The sequence below is a fragment of the Dipodomys merriami genome, unplaced genomic scaffold, assembly GCF_024711535.1.
Source record: "Dipodomys merriami isolate MVZ:Mamm:240054 unplaced genomic scaffold, mDipMer1.0.p SCAF_135, whole genome shotgun sequence".
NCBI classification, from domain to species: Eukaryota; Metazoa; Chordata; class Mammalia; order Rodentia; family Heteromyidae; genus Dipodomys; species Dipodomys merriami.
Window position 1 is genome coordinate 3,416,819 of NW_027202660.1, and position 21,018 is coordinate 3,437,836.

The following is a 21,018-nucleotide window of genomic DNA, read 5'->3' on the forward strand; positions in this document are numbered from 1 at the left end:
GCTCACCCTAGCCCTCACTCTAACCCTAATCCTAACCCTAACCTTCATCCTAACCCTCACACTAACCCTAATCCTAACCCTCACACTAACCGTAACCATCACCCTCAACCTCACCCTCAGCCTAACCCCAAGCCTACCCCTAAACCTAACCCTAAACCACACACTCAACCACACCATAACCCTAAACCTAACCCTAACATAACACTAATCCTAACCGTAACCATAACACTTACCCTAATCCTAAGATAAATCTAACCCTAAACCTCACCCTAAACCTAACCCTAAACCTCACCCTCACCCTCACCCTCAACATAAACCTAAACCTAAAATTAACAATAACCCTAACCCTAACCCTTAGCCTCACCCTAACTATAACCCTCACCCTCAACCTAACCCTCTCCCTAACACTTACCCTCACCCTAACACTAACCCTAACCCTAACACTAACCCTCACACTAACCCTAATCCTCACCTTAAGCCTAAACCTCACCCTACCCCTAAACCTAACCCTCACCCTCACCCTAGTCCTCACCATAACCCTAATTCTAACACTTAACTTCACCTAAGCCTAACCCTCATCCTCACCCTAAACCACACACTAACCCTAACCCTAATCCTCAATCTAACCCTCAGCCACACCTTAATCCCTAACCCTCACCCTCACCCTAAACGTAACCCTCACACTTATCCTAACCCTCACCCAAAGCTTAACCCTCAAATTTACCCTTACCATCACACTTACCCTAACCCTCACCCTATCCCTAAACCTCATCCTAACCTTCAAGCTAACCGTAAGCCTAACCATCACCCTAACCATAACCCTAACACTAACCCTAACCCTAACCGTGACCCTAACCCTCCCCCTAACCCTAACTCTAAACCTAAACCTAACACTAACACTCACACTAACCCTAACCCTCACCTTAACCCTAAACCTCACCCTAACCCTAACCCTAAACCTCAGTCTCACCCTTGCCCTCACCCTAAGCCTAATCGCAACTCTAACCCTCATCCTAACCCTCACCCTAATCCTAAGCCTAACCATCACCCGAAAACTAATCCTCACCCCCACCCTCACTCTCAGCCTAAGCCTAACCCTAACTCTAACACTCACCCTCACCTTCACCCTAACCCTAACCCTAATCCCTAACCTAACCCTAAACCTAACTCTAACCCTAACCCTAAACCCAACCCTAATCCTCACCCCCACTCTCACCCTCAGCCTAACCCTAAGCCCAACCCTAACACTAACCTGAAATCTAACCCTAAACATCACCCTCAACCTAACCCTATCTCCAAACCTAACTCTAAACCTCACCCTAACCATAACCCTAACCAGGACCCGCAACCTCACCCTCACCGTAAATCTAATCCTTAACCTAACAATAACACTAAACCTAACACTAACCCTCAACCTAACCCTAACCCTCATCCTCACCCCAAAGCTCACACTGAACCTAACCCTAATCCTCAATCTAACCCTCACTCTCACCCTTACTCTAACCCTCACCCTAACCCTAACCCTCACCGTTATCTTAATTCTCACCCTCAGCCTAACCCTCAACTTTACCCTTACCATCATCCTCACTCTATCCCTCAACCTATCCCTAAACCTCATGCTAAACTTCAACCTAACTGTAACCCTAAACATCACCCTAACCTTAACCCTCACCCTCAACCTCACCCTCAGCCTAACCCTAAACTTAAGCCTAAACCTAACCCTCACCCTCACCCTCACCATAGCCCTCAGCCTAACCCTAATAATAACCCTAACCCTCATCCTAACCCTCACCCAAATCCTATCCGTAACCAACACCCAAACCATAACCCTCAACCCCACCCTCATCCTCAGCATATCCCTAAGGTTAAGCTTAAGCCTAACCCTAACCCTCACACTCACCCTCACCCTAACCCTAATCCTAAACCTAACCCTAACCCTAACCCTAACCCTCACCCTAACTCTCCCCCTAACCCTCACTCTAACCCTAAACCTCACCTTCACCCTAACCCTAATCCTCACCCTAACCCTAAACTCACCCTAACCCTAACCCTCACCCTCACTCTCACCCTCACCATAACTCTAACCCTAACTATAACAAAAACACTAAAACTAAGCCAAAACCTAACCCTCACTCTAATCCTAAACCTAACCCTCATCCTCAGCCTCACCATCACTGCAAAGGTAACCTTAGCCATAACACTAACAATAACCCTAACCCTAATCCTAACCCTCACCCTCACCCTCACACTAATCCTAATCCTATCCCAAACACTCACCCTAATCCTAACCCTCACCCTCACCTTAATCCTAACCCAAATCCTAACCCTCACCCTAACCCTAATCCTCACCCTCACCGTAACCATAACCCTCCCACCTACCTTCAACCTCAACCTAATCCTAAGCCTAAGCCTAAACCTAACCCTCACACTAACCCTCACCCTAAAACTAACACTAACCCTAACCCTCACACTCACCCACACTCTAAACCTAACCCTCACCCTCAACCTAACCCTAAGCCTAAAGCTTACCCTAACCCTCACACTCACCCTCACCCTAACCCTAATCCTAATCCTAACCATAACCATAACCTTCAACCTAACCCTAACACTAACACTAACCCTAACCCTAAACCTCACCCTAACCCTAACTCTAACACTAAACCTCATGCTCACCCTAACCCTAACCCTACACCTCACCCTAACCCTAACAGTAAAGGGCACCCTCACCCTAGCCCTCACTCTAATCCTAATACTAACCCTAACCCTCATCCTAACCCTAACACTAACCCTAATCCTAACCCTCAGCCTAACCCAAACCCTCACACTCAACCTCACGCTCAGCCTAACGCTAAGCCTAACCCTAAACATAACCCTAACCCACACACTAAACCTCACCCTAACCCAAATCCTAACCCTAACCCTAAATCTAACCATAACCCTCAACCTAACCCTCACCCTAACCCAAACCTAACACTAATCCTAACCCTAACCCTAACAGTAACCCTCACCCTAAGCCTAAATCTAACCATAAACCTCACCCTCACCCTAACCCTATCTCTAACCCTAACCATAAACCTGACCTAACCCTAACCCCAAACCTCACCCGCACCCTCACCCTCACCTTCACCTTAACTCTAACCCTAACCCTAACAATAACACTAACCCTAAACCTAACCATCAACCTAACCCTAATCCTCACCCCCAACCTCACCCTTAGCCTAACCCTAACCCTAACCCTAACCCTAACCCTAATAATCACCCTCACCCTCACCCTAAACCAAACCCTAACCCGAACCTAACCCTAAGCCTAACCCTAACCCTGCCCATAACCCTCACACTCACCCTCAACCTAACCCTATCGTAACCCTAACACTCACACTATCCGTCACAGCAGCGCTCAAACTAACCCTATTCCTAACCCTAACCCTCTGCCTAACATTCAATCTAACCCTAACTCTAACCCTCACCATAACCCTAACCCTCACCCTCAAACTCACCCTCACCCTAACCCTAAGCCTAACACTAAACCTAACCCTAACCCTCACACTCACCCTCACCCTAACCCTAACGTAACACTAACCCTAAACCTAACCCTCACACTAACACTCACCCTAACCCTAACTATAACCCGAATCCTAACCCTAAATCTCACCCTAACCCTAACCCTAAACCTAACCCTTACCCTCACTCTCACCGTCAACGTAACCCTAAACCTAACAATGACAATAACCCTAACCCTAACCCTCACCCTAACTATAACCCTCACCCTAACCCTAACCCTCACCCTAACACTTACCCTCACCCTAACACTAACCCTAAACCTAACACTAACTCTCACACTAACCCTAACCCTCATCCTAACCCTAAAACTCACCCTAACCCTAACACTAACAGTAAACCTCACCCTCACCCTAGCCCTCACCCGAAACCTAATTCTAACCCTAACCCTCACCCTAATGCTAACCCACATCCTCACCCTAAACCTCACACGAAACCTAACCCTAATCCTCAATCTAACACTCAAACTCACCATAAACCCTAACCATCACCCTTACACTAACCCTCACCCTAACACTAACTCTCACCCGTATCTTAATTCTCACCTTCAGCCTAACCCATAGCTTTACCCTTACCATCATCCTCACTCTAACCCTCACCCTATCCCTAAACCTCATGCTAACCTTCAACCTAAGGATAACCCTAATATCACCCTTACCTTAACACTCACCCTCAACCTCAACCTCAGCCTAACTCTAAGCCTAAGCCTAAGCCTAACACTAACTTTCACCCTCACCCTAGTCTTCAGCCTAACCCTAATCCTAACCCTAACCCTCATCCTAACCATCACCCTAATCCTAACCCTAACCATCACCCGAACCCTCATCCTCAACCCCACCGTCATCCTCAGCCTAACCCTAAGCCTTAGCCTAAACCTAACCCTCACACTCACCCTCACACTAACCCTAATCCTAAAGCTAAACAAAACCCTAACCCTAACCCTAACCATCAACCTAACCATCGCCCTAAACCTAACTCTAACCCTAAACCACACCCTCACCCTAACCCTAATCCTCACCCTAACCCTAAACCTCACCCTAACCCTAACCCTAACCCTCACCCTCACCCTCACCCTCACCATAACTCTAACCCTAACCTTAACAAAATCACTAATCCTAACCCTAAACCTAACCCTAACCCTAATACTAACCCTAACCCGCACCCTCAGCCTCACCATCACTGCAAAGGTAACCTTAACCATAACACTAACAATAACCCTAACCCTAATCCTAACCCTCACCCTCACCTTAATCCTAATCCTAACCCTAACCCTCACCCTAACCCTAACCCTCACCCTCACCTTAATCCTAACCCAAATTCTAACCCTCACCCTAACCCTAATCCTCACCCTCACTGTAACCATAACCCTCACACCTACCTTCACCCTCAACCTAACCGTAAGCCTAAGCCTAAACTTAACCCTCACAATCAACCTCACCCTAACCCTAATCCTAACCCTAAGACTATCCCTAAACCTCAACCTAACCCTCACCCTCACCCTAAGACTAACACTACCCCTAACCCTACCTGTCACCCTAACCCTCCCCATCAACCTAATTCTAACTCTAAACCTCACCCTCAACGTAAACCTAACCCTAAACCTCACCGTAAAACTCACCCTCACCTTAAACCTCACCCTCACCCTCATTGTAAATCTAATCCTATCCCTCTAAATAATACTAACGCTATCTCTAACGCTGAATCTAAACCTAAAAATAAACCTCACCCTCAGCCTCACCCTCACCGCAAACATAACTGTAACCATAACACTAACGATAACCCTAACCCTCACCCTCATCCTCACCCTAAACCTCACCCTAACACTAATCCTCAATCTTACCCTCACCCTCACCCTACCCCTAACCCTAACCCTCTCCCTAACCCTAACCCTAACCCTCACATTTACGGTAATCCTCACTCTCAGCCTAACCCTCAACTGTACCATTACTGTCACCCTCATCCTAACCCTCACACTAACTCTCAACGTCATGCTAACCCTCTCCCTGACAGTAACACTAAGCCTCACCCTAACCCTAACCCTCACCCACACCATAATTTTAAGACTAACCCTCACACTAACCCTCACCCTAACCCTAACACTAACTCTAACCCTCACACTCACCCTCACCCTAAACCTAACCCTCACCCTAAACCTAAACCTAAGCCTAACACTTAACCCTCACACTCACCCTCACCCTAACCCTAATCCTAATCCTAACCAAAACCATAACCCTCACCCTAAAACTAACACTCACCCTATCCCTAACCTTAAGACTATCCCTAACCCTAACCCTCACCCTAACCCTAACTCTAACACTAAACCTTACCTTCACCCTCACCCTCACCCTAGCCCTCACTCCAATCCTAATCATAACCCTAACCCTCATCCTAACCCTCACCCTAACCCTAACCCTAACCCTAACCCTAACCCCAACCCTAACACTCAACCTCACCCTCAGCCTAACACTAAGCCTAACCCTAACCCTAACCATAACCCTCACACTAACCCTCACCCTAACCCACACCTAACACTAACCCTCACCCTAATCCTAAATCTAAACCTAAACCTCACTCTCACCCTAACCCTAACTCTCACCCTAATCCTAATCCTAAACCTTACCCTAACCCTAAACCTAACCCTCATCCTCACCCTCACCCTCAAGGTAACACTAAACCTAAAACTAATACCCCTCACCCTAACCCTAACCCTCACCCTAACTATAACCCTCACCCTAACCCTAACCCTCACCCTAATACTTACCCTCACCCTAACAGTAACCCGAACACTAACACTAACCCTTACACTAACCCTAACCCTCACCCTAAGCCTAACCTCACCCTAAACCTAACCCTAACCCTCACCATCACCCTTACCCAAATTCTAACACTTACCCTCACCTAACCCTAACCCTCATACTCACCCTAAACCACATACTAACCCTAACCCTAATCCTCAATCTAACCATCACCCTCACCCTAATCCCTAAACCTCACCCTTACCCTAACCCTCATCCCAACTGTAACCCTCACTCTAACCTTAGCCCTCACCCTCAGCCGAACCCTCAAATTTATCCCTACCATCACCCTTACCCTAACCCTCACCCTATCCCGAAACTTCATCCTAATTTTCAAGCTAACAGTAACCCTAACCATCACCCTAACCCTAACCCTATCACTAACCCTAACCCTAACCCTGACCCTAACCCTTTCCCTAAACGTAACACTAAACCAAACCCTAACACTAACACTCACACTAACCCTAACCCTCACCTTAACCCTAAATCTCACCCTTACCCTAACCAAAACCCTCACCCTCACCCTAGTCCTCACCCTAACCCTAATCCTAACCCTAACCCTCATCCTAACCCTCACCCTAATCCTAAGTCTAACCATCACCCGAAAACTAATGGTCACCCTCACCCTCACCCTCAGCCTAAGCCTAACCCTAACCCTAACACTCACCCTCACCCTCACCATAACCATAATCCTTAACATAACCCTAACCCGAAACCTCAAACTAACCCTAACCCTCCCCCTAACCCTAACACTAAACCTTACTCTAAACCTGACCCTAACCCTCCCCCTAACCCTAACAGTAAACCTAACCCTAACACTAACATTCACACTAACCCTAATACTCACCCTAACCATAAACCTCAATCTCACCCTAACCCTAAATCTCACCCTCATCCTAATCCTAACCCTAAGCCTAAGCCTAAACCTAACCCTAACCCTCACATTCACCAACATTGTAAGCCTAATCCTAACCCTAACCCTATCCCTAAACTTCAACCTAACCCTCACCCTCACCCTAAGACTAACATTAAACCTAAACCTAACCCTCACCATAACCCTCCCACTAACACTCACTCTAAACCTAAACCTCACCCTCAACCTAACCCTAACCCTAAACGTCACCCCAAACCTCACCCTAACCCTAACCCTCACCCTCACGCGCACCTCACCGTAACTCTAACCCTAACAATAACACTAACACTAACCCTAACACTAACCCTAACCCTAACCATATAACTCACCCTGAGCCTCACCCTCACTGCAGACTTAACCCGAAATATAACACTAACAATAACCCTAAACCTAACCCAAACCCTAACTCTAACCTTAACCCTAACCCTAATCCTCACCCCCACTCTCACACTCAGCCTAACCCAAAGCCCAACCCTAACACTAACCCTAACTCTAATTATAAACATCACCCTCACCCTAACCCTATCTCCAACCCTAACTCTAAACCTCACCCTAACCCTAACTCACCCTCAACCTCAGCCTCAGCCTAACCTTAAGCCTAACTCTAAACATAACCCTCACCCACACACTCACCCTCACCCTAACCCTAATCCTAAACCTAACCCTCAACCTAACCCTCATCCTAACCCTAAACCTTACCCTCACCTTCAACCTCAGCCTCAGCCTAACCCTAACCCTCCCTCTAACCCTAACCCTTACACTAACCCACACCGTAACTCTAACTTAACACTAACCCTAACCCTAATCCTAACACTAACCCTCACCCTAAGCCTAACTCTAACCCTAAAACTCACCCTCACCCTAACCCTAACTCTACTCCTAATCCTAAACCTAAACTTCACCCTAACTCTACCCCTAACCCTCACACTCACCCGCAATGTAATCCTAATCCTAACAATTACAATAACCCTAACACTAACCCTCACCCTAACCCTAACCCTCACCCTAACCCTAACCCTCACCCTAACCCTTACCCTCACCCTAACACTAAACCTAACCCTAACACTAACCCTGACACTAACCCTAACCCTCACCCTAACCCTAAAACTCACCCTAACCCTAACCCAACCCTGACCTTCACCCTCACCGTAGCCCTCATCCTAACCCTAATTCTAACCCTAACCCTCACCCTAACGCTAACCCACATCCTCACCCTAAACCTCACACTAACCCTAACCCTAATCCTCAATCTAACCTTCACCCTCACCCTTACCCCTAACCCTCACACTTACCCTAACCCTCACCCTAACACTAACCCTCACACTTATCTGTACCCTGACCCTCAGCCTAACCCTCAACTTTACCCTTACCATCATCCTCACCCTAACCCTCACCCTATCCCTAAACCTCATGCTAAACTTTAACCTAACCGTAACCTTAACCATCACCTTAAACCTAAACCTCAACCTCAACCTCACCCTCAGCCTAACCATAAGCCTAAGCCTAAGCCTAAACCTAACCCTCACCCTCAACCTAGCCCTCACCGTAAACCTAACACTCACACTAACCCTCCACCTAACAATAACTCTAACCCTAAACCTCACCCTAATCCTCATCCTAACTCTAACTCTAACCCTAAACCTCACACTCGCCCTAACCCTAACCCTAACTATAATCCTAAACCTCAGCCTAACCCTAACCCTAAACCTCACCCTCACCCTAAACCTCAACCAAAACCTAACCCTAAACCTCACCCTCAATGTAGCCCTGAACCTAACCCTAAACCTAACCATAACCGTCACCCTAAACATAACCCTCACTGTAACCCAAACACTCACGCTAAACCTAACCCTCAGCCTCAACCTCAACCTAAACATAACCCTAAGCCTAACACTAAACTTAACATTAACCCACACACTCACCCTCACCATAACGCTAATCCTAATCCTGACCATAAGTATAACCCTCACCCTAAACCTATCACTCACCCTAACCCTAACCCTAACACTAACCCAAAACCTAACCCTAAACGTAACCCTAACTCTAACACTCAACCTCACCCTCACCCTAACCCTAACACTAAACCTCACCCTAACCCTAACCCTAAAACTCACCCTCACCCTAGCCATCACCCTAACCTTAATCCTCACCCTAACCCTCATCCTAAGCCTCACCCTAACCCTAATCTAACACTAACCCTAACCCTAACCTCACACTTACCCTCACCCTAATCCTAATCCTAACCCTAAACCTCACCCTAACCCTAACCCTCACACTCACCTTTATCCGAACCCAACCTAACCCTCACTGTAACCTTAATCCTCACACTCACCGTAACTATAACCCTCAACCCTCACCTAACTTCACCCTCAACCTAACCCTAAGCCTAAGCCTAAACCTAACCCTCACACACACACTCACCCTAACCCTAATCCTAACCCTAAGCCTATCCCTAAACCTCAACCTAACCCTCACCCTCACCCTAAGACTAACACTAACCCTAACCCTTCCTCTTACCATAACCCTCCCCATAAACCTAATTCTAACTCTAAACCTCACCCTCAACATAACCCTAACCCTAAACCTCACCTTAAAACTCACCCTAACCCTAACCCTCACCAAACCCTCACTGTAAATTTAACCCTAACCCTAAAAATAATACTAACCCTAAACCTAACCCTAAACCTAACCTTCACCATAAACCTCACCCTCAGCCTCACCCTCACCGCAAACTTAAATGTAATCATAACACTAACAATAACCCTAACCCTAACCCAACCCTCATCCTCACCCTAAACCTCACCCTTACACTAATCCTCAATCTTACCCTCACCCTCACCCTACCCCTAACCCTAACCCTCACCCTAACCCTAACACTAACCCTTACAGTAAATCTCACCCTCAGCCTAACCGTAAAGTTTACCTTTACCGTCACCCCCACCCTAACCCTCACCCTAACCCTAAACCTCACCCTAAGCCCAACTCTACCCCTAGACCTCACCCTCACCCTAACCCTAACACTAACACTAAACCTCATCATTCCCCTAACCCTAACCCTCAACCTAACCCTAAACCTCACCCTCACCCACACCCTCAGCCTAAACCTAGGGCTAACCCTATCACTCACCCTAATCCTCACACTCACCCTAACCGTAATTCTAAACCTCACCCTCACCCTAGCCCTCACCCTAACCCTAACCCTCATCCTCACCCTAAACCTCACACGAACCCTAAAATTAATACTCAATCTAAACCACACCCACACCCTAACCCTAACCCTAAACCTCACCCTATCCCTAAACCTTACATTTAACGTAATACTCACTCTCAGCCTAACCCTCAACTTTACCCTTACTGTCACCCTCTCCCTAATATTCACACTAAACCTAACCCACATCCTAACCCTCACCCTGACCGTAACCCTAAGCATCACCCTAACCCTAAACCTCACCCACACCCTAATTTTAACACTAATCCTAACACTCACCCTCACCCTAACCCTTACTGTAACCCTAACTCTAAAACTAAACCTCACCCTAACCCTAACCCTAACACTCACCCTAACCCTAACCCTCGCCCTCACCCTCACCCTCAGCCTAAACCTAAGGCTAACCCTAAAACAAACCCTAACCCTCACACACACCCTCACCCTAACTCTAACCTTCACCCTCACTCTCACTCTCAGGCTAACCTAAGCCTAACCCTTACCCTAACCCTCACACTCACCCTAACCCTACCCTAATCCTAATCCAAACCATCACCATAACCCTCACCCTAAGCCTAACACTCATCCTAACCCTAACCCTAACACTAATCCTAATCCTAACTTTCAACCTAAACCTAACTCTAACAATAAACCTCACCCTCACCCTAACCCTAATCCTAACCCTAACCCTAACCCTATCACTAAACCTCACCCTCACTCTAGCCCTCACTCGAACCCTAATCCTAACCCTAACCTTCGTCCTATCCCTCACAGTAACCCTAATCCTAACCCTCACGTTAACCCTAACCATCACCCTCAACCTCACCCTCAGCCTAATCCCAAGCCTAACCCTAAACCTAAACCTAACCCAGACACTCAACCTCACCGTAACCCTAATCCCAACCATAACATTAACTCTAACCCTAACCCACACACTAACCCTCACCCTAACACTAACCTAACACTAACCCTAACCCTAACACTCACACTAACCCTCACCCTAAGCCTAGCTCTAAACCTAAACCTCACGCTCACCCTAACCCTAACTCTAACACTAAACCTAACCCTAAACCTCACCCTAACCCTAACCCTAAACCTCACCCTCACCCTCACCCTCAACATAAGCCAAAACCTAAAATTAACAATAAACGTAAACCTAAACCTAACCCTATCCCTAACTATAACCCTGACCCTCACCCTCACCCTCACACTAAAACTGACCCTCACCCTAACTCTAACACTAACACTAACCCTCACACTAACCCTCACCCTCACCCTAAGCCTAAACCTCACCCTACCGCTAACCTTAACCCTCAACCTCACCCTAGCCCTCACCCTAACCCTAAACCTAACCCTACACCTCATCCTAACACTCACCCTAAACCTAACCCTAACCCTCACCCTAACCCTAACCCTAACCCTCACCCTCACTCTCGGCCTAAGCCTAAGCCTAACCCTAAGCTTAAGCCTAACCCTAACCCTTACACTAACCCTCACCCTAACCCTAACACTAACACTAACGCTAAATCTAACCCAAAACCTCATCCTCACCCTAAACCTAACTCTAAACTTAACCATTAACATAAACCTCACCATAAACATAACCCTAACCCTCACACTCACAGTAACTGTAAACCTAACCCTAAACCAAACAACAACCCTAAACCTAACCCTAACCCTCATTGTAACCATAAACGTCACCCTAACCCTAACCCTCACCCTAATATTTAACCTCACCCTAACACTAACCCTAACCCTAACACTAATCCTCACACTAACCCTACACATCACCCTAACACTAAACCTTACCCTAACCCTAAACCTCACCCTCACCCAGCCCTCACCCTAACCGTAACCCTCATCCTTAGCCTAAACCTAAAGCTAACCCTAAAACTAATCCTCAATCTTAACCTCACCCTAACCCTACCCCTAACTCTAACCCTGAACCTAACCCTAACCCTCACCCTTAACTTTATCCTCACTCTCAGCCTAAACTTCAACTTTTCCCTTACCGTTTTCCTCACATTAACCCACACCCTAACCCTAAAACTCATCCTAACCCTCACCCTGACTGTAACCCTAGGCATCACCCTAACCCTAACCCTCACCCACACCCTCAGCCTCAGCCTAGCCCTAAGCCTAAGCCTAACCCTAAACCTAAACCTAACCCTCACCCTAGCCCTCACCCTAACCCTAATCCTAAACCTAACCCTAACCCTAACCCTAAACCTCACACTCACCCTCAACCTAACCCAAATCATAAACTTAATCCTATCCCTAACACTAACCCTCAAACTAACCATCACCCCAGCGCTCACTCTAAGAGTAATCCTAACCCTAACCCTCATCCTAACCCTCAACTTAAACCTAACCCTAACCCACACCCTAACCCTAACACTAACCCTCACCCTCAGCCTCAGCCTAACCCTAAGCCTTACCCTAAACCTAACCCTATCTCACACACTCACACTCACCCTAACCTAATCCTAACCCTAACCCTCACTCTAACCCTAACCCTCACACTAACCCTAACCCTAACCCTAACCTAAAACTAACCCTAACCCTAACACTCACACTAACCCTCACCCTAATCCTAGCTCTAAACCTAAACCTCACCCTCACCCTAACTCTAATTCTAACCCTAATCCTAACCCTAAACCTCACCCTAACTCTAACCCTAACAATAACCCTCACCTTCATCGAAACGGTAACCTTAACCCTAACCCTAAAAATAACCCTAAACCTAAGACTAACCCTCATTCTAACCATAACCCTCACCCTAACCCTAACCCTCATCCTAACACGTACCCTCACCCTAACACTAATCCTAACCCTAACACTAATCCTCACACTAACCCTATCCATCATCCTAACCTTAAACCTCAACCTAACCCTAATCCTCACACTCACCCTAGCCCTCACCATAACCCTAATCCTAACCCTAACCCTAATCCTAACCCTAAACCTAACCCTAACCCTAACCATCACACTAAACCTAATCCTCATCCCCACCCTCACCCTCAGCCTAACCCTAAGCTTAAGCCTAATCCCAACCCTAAACCTCACAATCACCCTCACCATAACCCTAATCCTAAATCTAACCCTAACTCTAACCCTAAACCTCAACCTAACCCTCACCCTAACCCTAACCCTAACACTAACCCTAACCCTAGCCCTCACCCTAACCCTCCACCTAAACCTAACTCTAACCCTAAACCTCACGCTCACCCTAAATCTAAACCTAACCCTAAACCTCACCCTCATCCTCACCCTCTAACCCTAAACCTAACCCTAACAATAACACTAACCCTAAACCTAACCCTAACCCTCACCCTCACCGTAACCCTAAACCTAACCCAAGCCCTCACCCTAACCGTAATCCTAACCCTAACCCTTACCCTCAGCCTCATCCTCACTGTAAACTTAACCTTAACCATAACACTAACAATAACCCTAATCCTATCCCTAATCCTAACCCTCACCCGAACCCTAACCCTAACCCTAACTCTCACCCGAACCCTAACCCTCAACTTCACAGTAACCCTAACCCTAAACCTCACCCTCATCCTCACCCTCAGCCTAAACCTAAGCCGAAGCTTAAACCTAACCCTAAACCTCACACACACCCTCACCCTAACGGTAATCCTAACACTAACCCTAACCCTAACACTCACCCTAACCCTCCCCCTAACTCTAACTCTAAACCTTAAACCGCACCCTCACCCAAACACTAACTCTAACCCTAACCCTAAACCTAAACCTCACCCTAACCCTAACCCTAAACCTCACCTTCACCCTCACCGTAACAGTAACCATAACCCTAACCATAACAATAACCCTAACCCTAACATTAACCATAACACTCACCCTAACCCTAACCCTCAACTTTACCCTTGCTGTCACCTTCACCCTAACCCTCACCCTAAACCTAACCCTCATCCTAACCCTCATCCTAACCGTAACCCAAACCATCACCCTAACACTAACCCTCAACCTGACCCTCACCCTCAGACTAACACTAAGACAAACTCTAACCCTCATCCTAACCGTAACCCAACCATGACCCTAACACTAACCCTCAACTTGACCCTCACCCTCAGAATAACACTAAGCCTAACCCTAACCCTAACCATCACCCTCACCCTAGCCCTCACCCTAAACCTAAACCAAACCCTAACCCTCATCCTAACCCTAACACAAACAATAACCATAACCCTAACCCTAACCCTCGCCCTAACACTTACTGTCACCCTAACACTAACCCTAACCGTAACACTAACCCTCACACTAACCCTAACCATCACGCTAACCCTAACACTCACCCTAACCCTAACCCTAACAATCACCCTCATACTAGCCCTCACCCTAACCTTAACCCTCATCCTCACGCTAAACCTCACACTAACCCTAAAACTAATCTTCCACCTAAACCACACCCTCACCCTAACTCTAACACTCACCTTTACCCAAACCCAATCCTAACATTTACCCTAATCCTTACTCTCAGCCTAACCCTCAACTTTACGCTTACTGTCACCCTCACCCTAAACCTCACACTAACCCTAACCCTCATCCTAACCCTCACCCTGACCGTAAACCTAAGCATTACCCTAACCATAAACCTCACCCACACCCTAAACCTAACACTAAACCTCACACTACTGCTCACACTAACACTAAATCTAACCCTAAACCTCACCCTCAACCTAACCCTAACCCTCACCCTCACTCTCAGCCTAACCTAACCCTAACCCTAATCCTCACACTCACCCTCACCCTCACCCTAATCCTAATCCTAACCATAAACATAACCCTCAAACTAAACCTAACACTCACAATAACCCTAAGCCTAACACAAACCCTAACCCTAACACTCACCCTAACCCTAAATCCACCAGTAAACCTCACCCTCACCATAACCCAAACCCTAAACCTCACCCTAACCCTAACCCTAAACCTCACCCTCACACTAGCTCTAACCCTAATCCTAACCCTAACCCTCATCCTAACTCTCACCCTAACCCTAATCCTAACCATCAACCTAAACCTAAGCCTTACCCTCAACCTCACCCGCAGCCTAAACATAAGCCTAACCCTAAACCTAATCCTAACCCACACACTCACCCTCAACCTAACCCTAATCCTAACCCTAACCCTAACTCTAACCCTAACCCTCACACTAACCCTCACCCTAACCCTAACCTAACACTAACCCTAAACCTAAACCTCACACTAACCCTCACCCTAAGTCTAAATCTAACACTAAACCTCACCCTCACATTAACCCTAACTCTAACCCTAATCCTAACCCTAAACCTCACACTCACCCTAAACCTAAACCTAACCCTCACCCTCACCCTAACCCTAACCCTCACCCTCACCCTCAACCTCAGCCTAACCCTAACCCTCATCCTAACTCTCACCCTAACCCTAATCCTAACCATCAACCTAAACCTAAGCCTTACCCTCAACCTCACCCGCAGCCTAAACATAAGCCTAACCCTAAACCTAATCCTAACCCACACACTCACCCTCAACCTAACCCTAATCCTAACCCTAACCCTAACTCTAACCCTAACCCTCACACTAACCCTCACCCTAACCCTAACCTAACACTAACCCTAAACCTAAACCTCACACTAACCCTCACCCTAAGTCTAAATCTAACACTAAACCTCACCCTCACATTAACCCTAACTCTAACCCTAATCCTAACCCTAAACCTCACACTCACCCTAAACCTAAACCTAACCCTCACCCTCACCCTAACCCTAACCCTCACCCTCACCCTCAACCTCAGCCTAACCCTAAGCCTAAGCCTAACGCTAACCCTAATCCTCACACTCACCCTCACCCTAACCCTAATCCTAACACTAACCCTAACCCTAACCCTAACCCACACCCTAACCCTCCCACTAACCCTAACTCTAAACCTAAACCTCACCCTCAACCTAACCCTAACTCTAACCATAATCCTAAACCTAAACCTCAGGCTAAGCATAACCCTGATGCTCACCCTCAACCTCACTGTACCCATAATATTTACCCTAACCGTAAAAATAACACTAATCCTAACCTTAACCAATCTAACCCTATCCCTAACCCTGAACCTAACCCGAGCCCTCACCCTAATGCTACCCTTCATCCTCACCCTAAACCTCACACTAACCCTAACACTAATACTCAATCTAACCCTCACACTCACCCTAACCCTAACCTTAATCCTCACCCTAACCTTCACCCTAACCCTAATCCTCACCTTTACCCTTACTGTCACCCTCACCCTAACCCTCATCCTAACCCTGACCCTCATCCTAACCCTCAGCCTAACTGTAACTTTAACCATCACGCTGAACATAACCCTCACCCTCACCCTCACCTTCAGCCTAAACCTAAGCCTAAGCCTAACCCTAAAACTCACCCTCAACCTAGCCTTCACCCTAACCCTAATCCTAACCCTAAACCTCATCCTAACACTAACCCTAACCCTAACACTAACACTAACACTAATCCTCACACTCAACCTAACCCTAACCCTCACCCTCATGCTCGGCCTAAGCCTAAGCCTAAACCTAAGCTTAAGCCTAACCCTACCCCTCACACTAACTGTCACCCTAACCCTAACACTAACACTAACGCTAACTCTAACCCTAAACCTCACCCTCACCCTAACCCTAACTCTAACCCTAACCCTAAACATAAACCTCACCCTAAACCTAACCCTAAACCTCTCCTTCACTGTAACCGTAACCCTAACCCTAACAATAACCCTAAACAAAACCCTAACCCTCATTCTAACTATAACCCTCACCCTAAACCTAAACCTCAACCTGACACTAACCCTCACCCTAACACTAAACCTAACACTAACACTAATCCTCACCATAACCCTAACCGTCACCCTAACCATAAACCTCACCCTAACCCTAACCCTCACCTTAGCCCTCACCCTAACCCTAACCCTCATCCTCACCCTAAACCTCAGACTAAACCTAAAACTAATCCTCAATCTTAACCTCACCCTCACCCTAACCCTAAACTTTACCCTAAACCTAACCCTATCCCTCAGACTTACCATAATCCTCACTCTCAGCCTAACCTTCACTTTTACCCTTACCATCACCCTGATTCTAACACTCACCCTAACCCTAACCCTCATCCTAACCAACACCCTGACTGTAACTCTAAGCATCACCGTAACCCTAAACCTCACCCTCACCCACAGCCTCAGCCTAAACCTAACCCTAAGCCTAAACCTAACCTTAACACTCACCCTCACCCTAGCCTTCACCCAAACCCTAATCCTAACCCTAACCCTAATCCTAACCGTAACTCTAACCATAACCCTAACCGTCACCCTAAACCTAATCGTCATCCCCACCCTTACTCTCAGCCTAACCCTAAGCCTAAGCCTAACCCTAACCCTAACCCTCACACTCACCCTCACCATAACCCTATTCCTCAACCTAACCTTAACCTAACCCTAAAACTCAACCTAACCCTCACCCTAACCCTAACCATAACACTTACCCTAAACCTTACTCTAACCCTAAATCTCACCCTCACCCTAAACCTAACCCTAACCCTAAACCTGACCCTCACCCTCACCCTCACCATAACTCTAACATAACTCTAACAATAACACTAACCTTAACCCTAACCCTAACCTTAAACCTCACCCTAACCCTAACCCTAAACCTCAACCTCAGCCTCACCCTCACTGTGAACTTAAACTTAACCATAACAATAACAATAACCCTAACCCTAATCCTAACCTTCACCCTCAAACTAACCCTAACTCTCACCCTAACCCTAAACCTCACCATCACAGTAACCCTAACACTAACCCTAAACCTAACCCTAATCTTAACCTCGCCATAATGCTAACTCTAAACCTCACCCTCACCCTTGCCCTCATCCTAACCCTAAACCTAACTCTAAACCTCATCCTAACCCTCACCCTAACCCTAACCCTAACCTCAACCTAACCGTAACCCTCACCTTCAACCTTACCCTCAGCGTAACCGTATGCCTAAGCCTAACCCTAACCCTAACACTCACACTCACCCTCACCCTAATCCTAACACTAACCCTAACCCTAACCCTCACCCTAACCCTCCCCCTAATCCTAAATCTAAACCTAAACCTCACCCTCAACCTAACCCTAACTCTAATCATAACCCAAAACCTAAACCTCACCCTAACCCTAACCCTAACCCTCCCCCTCCCACTCACCGTAACCATAAACCTATCCCTAACCCTAAAATAACCCTAACACTAATACTAATCCAAACCCTAACCATAACTCTCACCCTAACCCTAACCCTCACCCTAACATTTACCCTCACCCTAAAACTAACCCTAATCCGAACACTAACCCTCACCCTAAACCTAACCATCACCTTTACCCTAAACCTCAACCTAACCCTATCCCTAACCCTCACCCTCACCCTAGCCCTCACCCTAAACCTACACCTAATCCTCACCCTAAACCTCACACTAACCCTAATACTGATACTCAATCTAACCCTCACCCTCACCGTAACCCTAACCCTAATCCTCACCCTAACCCACAACTTAACTCTAGCCCTCACCTTTACCCTTACTGTCACCCTTACCCTAAACCTAACCCTAACCCTAACCCTCAGCCTAACAGTAACCCTAACCATCACCCTAAACCTAGCCCTCACCCTCACCTTCAGCTTCAGCCTAACCCTCAGCCTAAGCCTAAACCAATCACTAAACCTGACACTCACCATAGCCCTCACCCTAACATTAATCCTAACCCTAACCCTCATCCTAACCCTAAACCTAACCATAAACTAAACCAGCACTCTAAACCTAATCCTCATCCCCAAACTCACCCTCAGCCTAACACTAAGCCTAAGCCTAACCCTAACCCTAAGGCTCAAACTCACCCTCACCCAAAACCTAATCCTAACACTAACCCTAAATCTAAACCTAAACCTCAACCTAACCCTCACCCTAAACCTAACACTAACCCTAACCCTCACCCTCACCTTAGTCCTCACCCTAACCCTCACACCAAACCTAACCTTCACCCTCACCCAAACCCGAACCTTAACCCTCACCCTAAACCTACACCTAAAGTTAACCCTAAACCTCACCCTAACCCTGACACTAAAATTCACAATCACCCTAGCCCTCAACCTAACTCTAATTGTAACTCTATACCTCATCCTAACCCTCACCCCAACCCTCATCCTAACCCTAAACCTAATTTTAACCCTCAAACTAAACCTAACCCTGACCCTCACCATAACCCTAACACTAATCCTCAACCTAACCCTAAACCTAACCGGAGCCCTAAACCTCACCCTAAACCTAACCCTAAACCTCACCCTCACGATAGCCCTCACACTAAACCTAATCCTAAACCTAACCCTCATCCTAACCCTCAACCTCACACTCAGCCTAACCCTAAGCCTAACCCTAACACTAACCCGAACCCTAACCCTCATACTCACCTTCACCCAAACCCTAATCCTTAAACTAACCCTATCCCTAACCCTAAACCTCACCCTAAAACTCACCCTATCCCTAAACCTAATATTAAGCCTAACACTAACCCTCACACTAACCCTCACCTTAACACAAACTCTAACTCTAAACCTCACCCTCACCCTAACCCTAACCCTCACACTCACCCTCTCCCTCAGCCTATCCCTAAGCTTAAACCTAACCCAAACCCTAACAGTCACACTCACCCTAACCCTAACACTCAGCCTTACCCTAAGACTAAGCCTAAGCCTAAACCTAACACTAACCCTCATCCTAACCATAACCCTCACCCTAACCCTAACACTCACACTAACCCTAACCCTAACCCTAACCCTCACCTTCGCCCACACCCTCACCCTAACCCTAACCCTCACCCTCACCCTAAATCAAACCCTAACCCTAAGCGTCACCCAAACCCTAACCCTCACACTCACCCTCAACCTAAACCTAAACCTAAAACTAATCCTATCCCTAACCCTAGCCCTCACACTAACCCTCAACTTAGTGCTCTCCCTAAACCTTATCCTAACCCTAAACCTCAACCTAACCCTCACCCTAAGCCTAACGCTCACCCTAAACCTAATTCTAAGACTCACCCTCATGCTAGGCCTAAGCCTAAGCCTAAGCCTAACCGTAACCCTCACCTAACCTTAACCTGAACACTAACCCTAACTCTAACACTAAACATCACCCTAACCCTAATCCTAACTCTAAACCTCATCTTAACCCTAACCCTCACCCTCACACCAGCCCTCACCCTAATCCTAACATTAATCCTCATCATAACCCTCACCCTAACCCTAACCCTAACCCTCACCTTAACCCTATCCCTAACCCTCAACCTAATCCTAAACTTCACTCTCACCATAAACCTATCCCTAACCATCACCCTAATCCTGAACTTAACCCAAACCCTAACCCTCACCCTAACCCTAACCCCCACTCTTAACCTCACCCTCAGCCTAACCCTAAGCCTAACCCTAAACCTAACCCTAACACACACACTCACCCTTACCCTAACCCTA